The following is a 15,227-nucleotide window of genomic DNA, read 5'->3' on the forward strand; positions in this document are numbered from 1 at the left end:
GTGGGCCCCTTTGTTCAGTAGTAGTGGACTACAACAAAGAGATACATCGTGTTCCGTACATTTTACGGGCGTAGCAGTGAGGGCTCCGCGGACGAAAACGTATATGTACGTTTTACAGCAGTCAAGGGGTTAAACCATTTGCCCCCAAAATTAGAAAGATCTTCCTTGGACCAAGAGAAACCTGTGTACCAAGTTTCAAGTCTTTAGGACCTCTCTGTAAAGAGTTTAGAACAGACGGATAGTCACGGGACGGTTTATTCTTTGCCTTTTTAATCTCAAAATCAATAGAATTCAGCCTTTGACCAAGAGGAACCTGTGTACCAAGTTTCAAGTCTTTAGGACCTCTCTGTAAAGAGTTTAGAACAGACGGATAGTCACGGGACGGTTTATTCTTTGCCTTTTTAATCTCAAAATCAATAGAATTCAGCCTTTGACCAAGAGGAACCTGTGTATCAAGTTTTAAGTCTAGGACCTTATTGACAGTGTCTATCAGACGGGCAGGCAACGACACGATTTCAAGATAGACCTTTTTAAATATTTCAATAAGGTAAATAGGCTGTTACAGTATCGGCAGTGCCTCGGTTGTTAACCAGAGAACCATGTCACAGTATCGGCAGTGTCTCGGTTGTTAACCAGAGAACCAGGTCACAGTATCGGCAGTGTCTCGGTTGTTAACCAGAGAACCATGTCTCAGTATCGCCAGTGTCTCGGTTGTTAACCAGAGAACCAGGTCACAGTATCGGCAGTGTCTCGGTTGTTAACCAGAGAACCATGTCTCAGTATCGCCAGTGTCTCGGTTGTTAACCAGAGAACCAGGTCACAGTATCGGCAGTGTCTCGGTTGTTAACCAGAGAACCATGTCACAGTATCGGCAGTGTCTCGGTTGTTAACCAGAGAACCAGGTCACAGTATCGGCAGTGTCTCGGTTGTTAACCAGAGAACCATGTCTCAGTATCGCCAGTGTCTCGGTTGTTATAAAGTAAACGGGTAATGTATGATCGATCATAATAATTTATGATCTGTCAGTCTGTCAATTTTTGTATCTTCTCTAAAGCGTTAGTATGTTGAGTTTTGGAATATTAAAATGTAAGTATATGATAGAGATGTGTAGTGAATTATATGTAATTTCGTTTCATTTAGTAATTTAACAGATATTTGTTAAACCATGGTGCTTGTAGGCTAATAGCAAATTATTTGGATGAAGGTCGTTAAAACTTGTGCGAAGTTAAGTGTAGATCGAATAAACACATTTTCTTGTGGAAATAAAATTGGTACTTTGGGATTATACCGACCACACCCAGACAAGAATCGTTATTTGACATTTTGCTTCTACTGATTACTAGATTAGCGTAGAACAATATTTCGTCAATATAAAACAGGAATAAATTGTCTTATTGCAAACCCCTCCCCATCCTCAGAGAGAGGTCAAAGTCGAGCGGTCTAGTAGATAACGTGATTGCAGAGTCTCGCCGCCCGTTCAGCTGGTGCGTCGCTTTGTTGTACTTCCGTGATTTATCCCTACATAAGTTTGTAAATTTTGTAATTAAAGAGTTGTTTTTTCGTTCTATCGTGTTTGTTTCTATAAATTTATATTTTTGTGTTCTTCATATTGGTGTGGTCGGTATAATCCCAAAGTACCATAAAATTATATAAATCTTAAATGTTATGATGTTGATATTCTAAGAGTTATAACATCTTAATTTCGGCATGATTTAAGATGTCTGTACTTCTAGTCGTTAATTCGACACTTGTTTCATAGAGTAACGTGTTACATCGTATTTTAGAACAACGGTATAATAAGTTACCCTATACTACATTTTGTTATGTGACTTAGTTTCCTAATTTGGGTGTATCTAAGCGACCAAATATCACACTGCAAATTACCCCGATTGATGAGTGAAGAGCTGCTTGATATGCTCTTGTCTCTTATTAAATTTCCCCTCAGACGTAATATCTCGAGTTAGGTGTTCCCCCTTCCTCACCTCACCCTCTGATCGTAGGACTAGTTACGGAGAGGGAGGAGCTTGTCATGGTAAATGTAAAAAGGTGTTGTACTTTTATGTCATAACTTTTGGTAAAAATCATATATGTGAAACATTCACAATAAGTTTGATTTTATCCAAAACAATATCTGTTATTGTATAGTATTATTCTACAAAAAGTGTATAAAATGCACAGTTTTAACAAAAATCAAATGAACAAGAGTCACTCGTTGAGTTAGCAGAAGACAAATAACGCGGAATGTTCTGGGCTAGAAATTTTGTTAAAAATATTATATCGTTTTTGAAAATAGATTTAGTATATACTACAGTACTGAACGTTTAGTGTTTATATTGTAGTATATATGAAAATGGGATAAGGGAATAGGCGATAATGGGATTGGATTATTGCTGAAATAATATCTGATTTCGGTAGTTAGCATGTGATTTTAAATCAATGTTTTGCTTTAATATTTTGTTATTTTTATATTAAAATATGTTAGATATTATTAATAGGTGCTCAAAGTTCAGTTTGTATTACATTTTTGACCGAATGTACGCGACTTATTTTCTGCATTATTTATTCCCTTAATTGTGTTTTCAACTTACTTATCGTTATCGTACCTACATTTTCATAGATATCTTATTGTTGGTTGATGTTATGTGCTTATTATTTTTTAATTTTGAGGATTAACGATTAAGAGATGAATCATTTTAGTTGGGTTTTACACTGAAACATTTATTGAATTAAATCAGTTGTTTCACATAGTACATTTAAATTAGTTGAACATACGGTATATCTTACACTATGAGCAAATTTGCATTAAAGCTATAAGAAATATTTAAAAATGCAAATATTCTCCAGTACCTTTTAGTCCTTTCTCACATTTAACCTGACTAAATAAACACACACAAAATTATGTTTCATCCTCAATATATAAATGAAGCAAATATTATTTTAATAACAATGAACATCAACAATACATCTTTTTATGAAATGTAAATACATCTTTAATGAAGAGACATTTCACCCCACATTATGTCTGTAAAGATCAAGCGTAGCGATTCACGGGAGCCACCCCACGGCTACAGTGATCCGCTACATAAATAATGTTGTAACAATCTAAGCAAGCTGATCCCGGATCTCCAAAAACTGCACAGGGACTGGAAGCAATACTACTCAAAGGAAACTGAATAAATGATTTCTATAGTTCAATAGTCGTTCTATAGCATAAAGTAACAACGTCGACGAATTAGTGCGGATGTTTTCTCAAATATTTTGGGATCCCAATTTTCAGAATAAAATTAATAAAACCGGAATTTGAAAATCTATTATGCAGGGCTTTTAATTTTTTATGAGTATAATGCAATTTTAACAGTAAAATCTGTAGTAAGGTAAGATATGACCATCTCGCCTTATATTACTGGCAAGCTAACTTGACTGTTATACACTATACGAGTACACAATTTGGGACAACAGTCATGACATTGATCACGGAATAATGAAAATATAGGCGATTTTATTTATAGGAACTTCTGTGATGAGAATGAAATTGTTGTACCCTCTTCTACATAAGACTAGATTACCTTCATTTGTACAGTATATCATTATAAAATCTCGTGAATATGCGTCATTGCGGTAAAATTATAAATGTTCAAACATGCTTTGGTTTTCTTAAAAATAGTGAAGCAATTTGGCACGTGTATCACAATAAAATGAAGCGGAGCCGTCTCAATTAGCACAGGAACCTGAGCCAAGGTTATTTTAATTATTGGACGTTTTGGGTTTGTCGCCATTACTAGGGTGTACCTAAGTCAAGGTTTTGTACTCCAAAATAACATTTATAGTATACCCGAAGTTGGCACTTCTAATTTTCAACTTAACTAGTTAACGCCATATGTAATAGGCATACGGAAGTGTGCGAAAAAATGTTTCTTTTGATAACTAACAGCTAAGGATTACAAATGTGTAGTGCGACGTTACTCTTTTGATTGGCCGAACGTGAACAAAGTCTGTCACTCTAGAAAACTTTTATTTCTATTTATTGGCTTTCCGCACGATATCTCGAGAACAAAATGACATAACTTTAAAGTTTGTGTGGAGCTTCAATTCTATATAGACAACAATGGGTTCGATGATGGTGCGTATCATTACATACAATTTTTCCGAGCGTTAGCAAATATTTTTTAAACAGGTTAAGAATAACCATGACGGTAACGAGAAATCTCAGAATATATAAGTATATAAACTGAGTTCAATCATATAACATTTAAACTTAAGACACATAGTAAAACATGTTTATAACTATCTGCAAGAAAGATTTCTAGAAATGTTCCATCTTGTTGACTTTAAATTTTTATTGAAATTCATTACTACATAAACAAGAATGAGTTCTATTATGGTGCATGGATTTGACTGAACACCATTCAAGCATATTTAATATTACTCAGTACACCAGCACAATCTGTCTTGTCTGCCGGTGGATGTAAACATTTATTTTCTGTACGATAGTCTGTATGACTGTGGGACATCTCTAGGACGAAATAATTAGTTAAAATAACTATTCTATTCTACGACAAAATATTAACAGTTGGATGAAACAGTTGATACAACTATTTTAAAATATTACCATGTGTCCAGAATATTAAAATGAACATAACGTATAATAATACATTGTTTATAGTTATTACTGATTTGGGATTATTATTACGAGTAGTTATAACGTGATTTAAAAATAGTTTAGTCCATTCTTCCGTCCTTTAAATCTTGAAAATTATTAAATTCAGGCTTTATTTGCAAAAAGGCGATTAGTTTCCTTCGAATTGCCAAGATGTATATCTGGTAAGATATTTTTCGAAATACGTCGTCATCAAGGACCGCTCTCGTAAGGTTTTAGAAGTCGTGAACTTGGCACTCCAGTCCAGCATAGATACATTTTGTATGTTTACCTCATGATGATTATAACAACTAATCATAGAATTGTGTTCTTCTCTTTTTCATGGAATCTGTAAAAGACAGCTCAAATCTGATGAATATACATCCGGATGAATTAGTTCCATAAATAAACTTTGAAATATTGTATAAGTTTAATTAGTCCTAATCTGTATAATTTTCTATGTTTTGCTTATAACCAGATTGGAGTTGCTCTTCGGAGTTTAAGATTTGTAAACTCCACTTTGATTCTGGACATGTGAAGTCATTCAAACATTGCTTTCAAATTTCCTATATCACAACTGAATATATTCTTGGATCACTATAGGAGCAACTGGATTATGAGGAAGTTTATTTATTTGCTTTTGTTTTGACTTCTTGTTTAAATTGGAATTCTCTCAAATTTACATAATGGGCCTTGAGACATTTTACACAGGTTTCTTTGGATTAGTAAAAAAGAGATTATGGAATGTACAAAACACACATATTGCACTTACAGATCTCCAACACAGTTAGGGTTTACTGGGGAGCCGTATCTCTTCCCTTGCCCACAGCATGATAAATATGTTCTAGTTTAGAGAAACTCCCAACTTGTTCGTTTTTAAACTCTATTACAAACAATGAAAAATGTTTCTTTACTATAAAACTAGCCATATTGAAAACAAGGTAGTTTAAATCTAAATCTAAACATGAAGTATGGAAATTATAATATAGTATAATCCCGTACATCCATCTCATTTTATCCCTTTAGATAAAAATATCCAGGCACAAGTCCTTATATTGGTGGGTCTAACAAAATCATTTTAAAACAACTACTCATAGAACTCTAAAAACAGATAAAAAAAAATATATAATCGCATATTTTATGTATATAAGTAAGAAAAAGAGAAAATGACATTACTTACTTTGCAGTTGGTACCATTGAATTGTCCAACTTGTTTCCGTCCTGTACATAATGCAGTCAGTCGACTTCCTCTCTCAGCCCAAACGCATTGTATTCAATTGAATCTATTAAATCGCCATAATTAATTGTTTTGTTCCCTCTCAACGAGATCTTGGTGCGGCTTCCCTGACTGTTAGACTTACGAAATAACGATTTCGGGGTCTTCGCCTCTATATTCCCGTTCTACCTGGCTTTCTACGAGTGATTGCAGTGCCAGACAGACTCGATTTACTGTGTACCCTTTCCCCGTCTTTGTTGGTATAACTGTGGTACAAAGTACTATATTTTACAATAAACATTCATCCTTTCTCACTGTGAATTTTTCAATTTATATAACTTTTAAGTTGATTCTAACATCTGCACAGAAATAAAATGTGCTGGTCCTTCAAGCTTAAATTAAAACTTATTTCTCTCATTTCAATTCATTTGCCGCATTCAAGATTTGAGTAGTCTTCTGAGAAAAGTCCATTTACAAAGTTAGAGAAGGTGGGTATGAGAGAGATAGTTATGTAATGGCTAGCTTCCAAAATGCTTTAATTTTTGTGTTTTGGATAAACTTTTGTTAATTTAGAAACTGAAGGAAAGTTACCATCTTTAAAATACTTATTAAATATGTTCATGAGGGATAGTTTAAGTTCTTCAGAGTGACATTTCGATGACACCTCGTTCAACCCTGAGGAGATTTTGATTTCATATTGCTAATGCTGGTGTTGACCTCGATTTTATTAGTTTCTCGGGGGAGATTGTTGGAGATAGATTCGTTTTAACCTTTCTATTATTTTGTTCTAAAGTTCTTTCAGTAATGAGCACAAAGTATGAGTTTAGCTTTTCAGCTACCTCTATGATCTCTATTATTTTCCCATCAACTTAAAGCTTTATTTCCTCAACTGAAGTACTTTTTAGCCATGTTGTACTACGGTATTTATAACTTCTCAAATATCCTTGGATTCATTGTCCGCATGGGTAATATAGTGTGAAGCTGCTTATTTCCTTAGGAGTTTCAAATGTAGGTCATAGTTTTTCTCACATCTTATTGATTCTTCTGTATCGTTTACAGCTCATGTCGTCTCGTATTTACGAAATGCTCTTAAGTAAATATCATTTAAATTGTAGCCTCAGTGTCAGCAAAGAATTCAGGTTTTAATTAACATAGATTTATAATTTTCCTTTGCACGCATGCGGCATCCATGGCGATTCTAATATAGCTATATATCAATAAGCTATATAGCTATATATCTATAAGCTATATAGCTTAACATGTCGAAAGCTACATCAAAATATTCAGATTTATGATGTTTAACTAAATTTCTTCACGAAGTAAGCATTTGAGCTATCTATTTTTGTGCGGGTGATTATGTCTGTCAGAATTTGTAATGTGGCATTAATAATTATTGGCATGTCACCTATTGTGATTAAAATGTGCACGAATTACTTTTTATAAGTAATTTTGACTACTACTGTCTCAAATATTAACTCTGTACATAACTGGTAAACATCTAGTTCTTTTGTATTCCTCAAGGTTTTTCTCAATGTACATGGCAATCTCGCCTTGTCTGTGCTCTACTCTGAAGAAATAGGTCTGGAGACAATATTCAGGATCTATTACTGCATTTTGTACTTTGTTTTGTTTAACGCCATTTTCTATCAGAATCAGCACATTCGGTTTAACTTGTTCAACTGAATGTCGAAGTCTGTTTCTTTTGTTTGAAACTTCTTGAGAGTTCTGGTGCAGATTAACAAGATTGTTTGTATCGATATTTTGTACTACGTTTAGTCCCAGATTGTGTGTTTTTTTTTATACTTTCTTTTTCTGTAGACTTCGTTATAAATTAAAGGATTATTATTATTTGAGTATTTCTCTCTGACGTTAAAAGTGAAGTACGGTAAGAGAATAGTTTGTGAAGTAATTTTCATTGTGTTTATGTTTAGTTGTGAGAACATTTTTTTGGTCAGAGGTTGGTTAATTCTCCCAGTGCCCAGTTGGTTAGTTCTTCAAGTGACGGGTTTTTTTTGCTGGAGTTTGGCTGATTTTCTAAGTATAATTTTTGTTACGCGTCATTTTATTCTCGTCTCCAATTTCTTTTAAAGATTCTTCAAGGCTTTCATCTTTGCCTTGAAGGTTATTACGCTCTTCATAGGTTTTGGGGACAGGTATAGAAAATATAATTGATTCGTTTCTCTTGGCGACGGGATTTAATATTGTGATATGAAGCTTTCATTTTTTGCATTGCAGAGTTACATTTATTTTATATTTTTTAAAAGCACAGTATTATTCTTATGAGGATTTTGTGTAAAGTTCAGTTTTTATTGTAGCTGCAGTTTATACCTACTCTTGGTTTTGTAGTGGTAGTTTGAGTAAGTTTCTTAATTGTATCTATATTTTCAATGGGCCTTTATTCAGTATTCTTTGTTAATATTTAATATTCTTGGTCAACAAATGTTTCACTTATATTTCTAGAACTTTTAGTTCTGTAAAGTGTGTCATAATTATTTCTTACAAATTTTATTTCTAAAGCTAAGGATGCGTGGTTGAATAAGTTAGTTTGTGTGGAAGTTCTGTTTGAGTTTTAACACTATTCAGCGATCTTTCCTCTTATTGTACAGGTATTTTTCCTTCGATAATGTTCTTTATAAAGATTTAATTTTTCTTTCCAGTCCTTTGGTTTTTGTTTCATATTCGTAAAAGAGGTCAGTTTTTTTCTATCATGGAATTTACAAATACTTTGCATTTAGAGACGTTATTCTTTACCTTTGATACCTTGTGGTTCTAGTTCAGGATCTTTTCTTGAAGCTTTTCTATTGATGAAAGATATTTTTCTTCACCAATTTCCAATTCTTTAAATGTGGCCTCCGTGATCGCCAACTTAGCAATAAGTTTATTATTTTGTTGTTTTTTTTTATAGTCCGGTAAAATAAGGATGCAACCTCGGAATGAAAGATAATAAGCTAAACATTTGCATACGTCTTTATTATGATGGTATAAAACTTACCTCAAAAGTCTCATATAATCACGTGTACGCGTCTTTAGATATTTAAGGTCAAAGTTCACGAAAATCAGGTTTTTGCAAATATCTCGTTTCCCTTACGCTAAATGACTTTGAAGGTGGTTAGAGAAATTGTAGAACGGGGAATTCTCTTCAACTTTTGTCTGAAGTAATTTTATGTACGTTCAACCCTTTTTTAGATACAGCGTAAAGAGTAGGGAACCGCTTACCTTTATATACGATAATGCGAGGTCAGCCAGTAGAATACAATAAATAAATTAGTTATATTGTTAATTATTCATTTACTATTATTATTATTACTATTACTTAATACTATTATTATTGTTAAGCATTATTATCATTATAATTAAATATAATTTAAAGTACCTCGGAGTCATTGTGGACAATAAGTTAAGCTGGAGAGACCAGATCTTCCGTTCGGCGGACAAGGCTGCTAAGGTGGTCTCTTATCTTAGTAAGCTGATGGCCAATGCTGGGGGTCCTCGGTCCAGCAAAAGACGGTTATTGATGTCCGCAGTCCAGTCCGTACTCCTTTATGGGGCAGAGGTGTGGGCAGACGCTCTTACCAAGGAATGTTATAGGTTGCGACTCGCCCGGGTTCAGCGTCAAGCTGCGCTCCGGGTGTGTTCCGCCTATCGGACAGTATCCGAGCCTGCCGTCCTGGTGGTTTGCCGGAGTCATCCCTGTCAAGCTCTTGGCAGGGGAGAGGAAGGCGATTTATCAGAGACAAGGCGAGATCGGCAAGGGACGCAGCAAGATCCGAAGAGCGTGCCCGAACCTTCCAGCAGTGGCAACACAGCTGGGAGCACGAAACCCGAGGAACGATGGACCCTGCGCGACTCATCGAGCAGGTTCAAACATGGGTCGAAAGGCGGCATGGCGAGGTGGATTACTACCTCACGCAGTTCCTGACAGGTCACGGCTATTTCAAGTCGTACCTGAACCGGATGGGCAAGACCGATTCACCGGATTGCATCTACTGCCCGGGCGTTTCCGACGACGCGGAACACACCTTTCTTCCGCTGTCCGCGTTGGGAAAGGCCCCGCCTGGAGGCCACAAAGAAAACTCGGGGTTTTTTCGGTGGATACGGTCTGCGAAAAGATAATGGAGGATGAGGGGAACTGGGATTGTTTGTCACAGTTCGTCCGGGGCATCCTCCTGGAAAAGAGACCCGATCTGGACCGCGAAGTGGCCCAGATCCCTTGACCGAGCGGCTGGATAAGGAGCGAGCCCCACGGGCTTGAGCCAAATTTAGGCCTAGCCTGAAGTAATGTGATAAACAATCCCAGGTTAGAATCCTAAAGAGTAGAGGAGGTTTTTTTAGTGGGTAAACCCGTTTTTTAGGGGAGTCCCACACTACAGGCTGGGCCACCTGTGTGCGTAATTGCATTTTTCCTGCCTCTCCCTCAAAAAAAAAAAAAAAAAAAAAAAAAAAAATTATAATTAAATTTTTATTATTATTTATTACTTAATATACCATATTTATAGATATTAATTATAAATTATATATTCTCTAAATAATACTTATTTTATTTTTACCAAACATACAATATTAAAAAGAAAATTATTTCAAATGAAGTTTAATTATATATTTATTTATTGATCCAATAATCAATGTATTAATATTAAGTACAAATATAAAATATTTGTTTTCATTATTAGTGATTAATATTTTTGTTTAAATTTTCTTCTTCTTCATCGTCTTCTTCTTCTTTTTCTTCTCCTCCTCCTCTCCTTCTTCTTCTTCTTCTTCTTCTTCCTCTGGCTGTTCAATATTGGATTCATTATTATCATTCTCGTTTAACTAAATTATCAGAATAGAAAGATTCAAGAATATCAGGTGCATATTCACTTTCTTCATTGAAACCATCTGAAGTTGATGAAGCGTTGAGGCATGATTGTCCATTACACTGCCCACAAATTAAAGTGCATCGCAATTCTGATTTCCTGCATCCGCAATTAGAAGCACAACCTTTCTTGCAATTGCAAAATATTGTATTCAGCAGTTCTTCTGGTGATGCTGGGTGGTAATAATGTTGTTATTGGTCCCAGGAGTTCATTTTGCAGTATCCAGCCGAATTTTCCTGGGGTTCTAAATCATTTCCCAACCTAATTTGGGTCTAATAATAGACACGAAGGATATGCTGACGAGCTGCTGTACTTGAAGATAACTGTACTGGTTTGTTGAGTCTTGCTGATTTGATGAACTGGGTGTATCGAAAAGAGTCTATATCGTCTTCTGATTTCGGAGCATTATACGTTGCTAAGAAAATACGTACTCCATTTTCAAATAATTCTTGTACAGAGCAGTTTTTTTGTTTAAATAGTTCAGCTGATTGATTTAAATCGTAATGTTTTTCGAACATTTTAATAAACGATATTTTACCTTTTTTATAAAGCCCAGAAGTCGTATCACATCCACTAAATGCGTGTAAAAATAATATGTGTTTCTTAGAATGAGGGTATTTATCAAAACTTTTCGATGAATACAGTTTTGTCTCCACATTACCCTTACCCATTTTTTTTTTTTTTTTTAAGATTTCTTGTTGATATGATTGAGCACGTCCTATCAAGATAACTAGCAAATCAATATCTTCGCCTACAATGACAGAAATTCTTTTAAGTTCAGACTAATAATTAATAATAATAATAATTCTTTATTTGTCAAAAACACAGAATATACATTTTGCATATACATATTCATGCATAATAAAATACATACATACATTTACATAGTATAAATCAAAATAAATGTTCTTACATTAAGTAACTACAATATGTTCATTTTTAAGATGCAAAAAACAGTCTCAATAAAAGATAATATAACTTTAAAAAAAACTATTTAAGACAAGACAAAATAGGAACCCCATAGGTAAAAACCAGTATTGGGATCTCCATCACTTAACTAAAGCAAAAAAATCGGCTAGCAGCGACACGCAACTCGTATTAGGAAAAAAAATTTATTTTACTCAAAAAATAATCTCTGTTTAATAACTCTGTGCTTTAAATTACACAACTAAATTTATCCCTTCAAAAAAGTAACTGTACAACAATAACAAAAATATAGACTCTGCAATAGCTGTTTCTACAATGAGAACATCAGCATCATCTCTGGCTTGTTTTTGTAGTGATATTAACAGTTTTTAATTTGTTGATAAGCATGTCTATAAATATTTTTTTATTACATGAATTCGATAAAAATTTTTCTTGGCTGATTGGCACTTCCATTGTTTCATCAGAGCGAGTTCGTAAGATTTTGACACACCAGCAGTTCTTCTTAATTGTTCCATTGCTTTAATGTTCTTGTGTTGTCTGAGTAACCATCAAATACAACAACGATACTTGACCCATAATGTGTTTGTAAATATTTGACGTATTTATTCAAAATATCAGAGATAGTATCATCTTTATTCCATAAAACGCGATGCAAGAAAAAACCACCATTGATGATATATGTTGTAGTGGGTTTCGTCTCGGTATATTAAATAATAAATAATAATAAATATTTAATAATAATGATAATAATAACAATAATAATAGTATTAAGTAATAATAATAATAGTAAATGAATAATTAACAATATAACTAATTTATTTATTGTATTCTACTGGCTGACCTCGCATTATCGTACATACAGGTAAGCGGTCCTCTACTCTTTGCGCTGTATCTCAAAAAGGGTTGTTGAACGTACATAAAATTACTTCAGACAAAAGTTGAAGAGAATTCCCCGTTCTAACAATTTCTCTAACCCCCTTCAAAGTCATTTAGCGTAAGGGAAACAAGATATTTGCAAAAAACTGATTTTCATGAACTTTTGACCTTAAATATCTAAAGACGCGTACACGTGATTATATGAGACTTTTGAGGTAAGTTTTTATACCATCAAAATAAAGACGTATGCAAATTTTTAGCTTATTATCTTTCATTCCGAGGTTGCATCCTTATTTTGCCTTATTTTACTGAGTTATTAGATATATTCTCTTTTAGTAACTGGCTTCCGTATTTTCAGGCATGAGTTCCCCAATACGTTTTTCACGTTCTTGAATTAATGTATAGAGGTAAGTATGTTTTCTTGTACTGGAGGTAGATCTCTTGTTTCTGTGTTTTGGGCTATACAGTTGAAAATTAATGCAGATCTTTCATGTAAAATTTGTTAAAAATCACTTTGAATAGAATTTTCAGATCTTTGCTTGATAAGTTGACAAAACAGCATGCATGGTACCATTGTTTACAGTTTCCATTACAGAAGATTCCTCTCTGTTTGACGCCTAAAACAAAAACGTCACATGATTATTTCGACATTGTCTATATTCTACACAAAAAGGTATGATTATTTCTTGAAATTAGCGGACAGGATAGACAGTCTCAGTATAACTTAGATTGATTGGAGATAGTCAATGGCCATGCCAATGTATGATATACTGTAGACTAGTATATTATCAGATGTGGTTTGTCATATCTCAGAGCAATACACACCAATACCTAAAGTCAGTATCCACTGCATATAGAATACGTAACTGGATTTATTGCTAGACTGGTTGCTTCGGTAAAAACAATTGTGTAAACAGTGCAACTGGAATACCGCTAATGTAGATCAGCCATGGAGTGTGTTTATGGCTAGACCCCAATAAAATAATTAAGTGCCAACTGCTACCATACAATTTGTTTCAATATTTTCGAAAAAGATAATCTTATAACAATGCTTTTCACTATTTTATCATTAGTATTTTATAATTTCAATGGTTAGTTTTTTAAAATAAGTATTATCATTTCCATTTCGTATATCTCAGTAGCTGTGCCAGGAATTGGTATTATGTTTCCTTGCTAAACAAAAAAATATTTTCTTGTCCAAAAATCGATGCCTTATTTACTTTATTCTTGAACAAGATGTTGCTTAAAATTTATTGGTGTGTGTTATGTAGTTTCAATGGTTAATTTATTGTTTTAACGACGAAGACTCCACTTAAATATGGAAGCACATTTGCAAGTAAAGACCGGTATCTGCAATCTTGAACTGATATCCATATCACCCATAATAATTTTTAAAAAAAACACTGAAGGCCTGGCATTATTAAAAAAAAACAATCAGATTCTCAATCCAAGAAAACTGATAATACATTATCAAAAAGAAGGTATCCGAATTAGACAATCCAATTATATAAACATAACTTTGAAGCTAGCCAAGGCCAGACTGTAATACAAGCCGGGGTGCTGCCTTCATCACCAGATGCTACACTATCCGTCGGGCAGGCCGGCCTTATACTCCTCAAGTACATATTTATTATGTATTTATTATCCACAGTTGATTGATTATAAGCACGCGAATCATCTGCTATTAATACAGTTGCCTGCTAAAGTCTCTTCTGTTAAACCGGGTGTTCCACGAAGAGGTTTAAACGTTTGATTTTATATTACTTGCCCATTTATGTACCGAACATTATCAATCTCTACACAATTCGTTAAATAGGTTTTAAAAATATTCTGTTAAAATTTCAGCTCTCTAGTAATTGTTGAAACAAAATGGTGGCATTTTGAAAAAACTTTACTTTAAAACATTAAGAAAACAGTATTTTTGGTTTTGTAAATTTATTTACTCTCATCGGCTATTCTAGAGAAATAAACCATTTCAATCAGAAAATTAAAACATAGCCTATTAAAAAAACCTACAATTACAGTCCACAGTTATTCAATCTATAATCCATCCACAGCGACACACTGATAACAGGGCTTAACAAATGAATCGTAAGCTCTTACAAAGAAATTCTGCGGTATCCGGAGAAGTTCTTCTTCAATTTATTGTTTTAATTCCTCATTTTTTTGAAGCTACGAGTATAGGCTAAACTTGTTCCTAGAAAGAACCTCCTAGAAAGAAATCACACACAGTTACATCTGATGATCGGGGGAGGGGGGCAATCTAAAAAATTACTTCCATGACCAATGCAACGGCTATAAGGTTGTCATTTAGTAATCGCTTGATAGGATTTGCGAAATGAGGATCACCATCTTGTTGGAGGATTGCTTGATCCATTTCTAGAACCGTAAAATGAGGCAAGACTTGTTCACTTAAAACCTGTTCATACCTATTCCCAGTCATTGTACTGTCTGAAATATTGTAAGATAGCACCCGAATACAACTGACAGCTGTACAAACAGTAATTCCTTTTGATTTGAGTAGAGCCTGTTCAAGAATGTGTGGATTAAAGGTGTTTTAATAATTACAATTCTAGGCATGTTTACAGCACCATTGCTTTAGAATGTGAACTCGTCTTAAAAAAAAACAATTTGAGTGTGCCAATTAGGATCTAGCTCAATAAACTGAATAATAAGAGAACAAAATTCCACTCTCTTGTCCGGATCGTCTTCAAGA

The sequence above is a fragment of the Homalodisca vitripennis genome, chromosome 1, assembly GCF_021130785.1.
Source record: "Homalodisca vitripennis isolate AUS2020 chromosome 1, UT_GWSS_2.1, whole genome shotgun sequence".
In the NCBI taxonomy this organism is placed as follows: Eukaryota; Metazoa; Arthropoda; class Insecta; order Hemiptera; family Cicadellidae; genus Homalodisca; species Homalodisca vitripennis.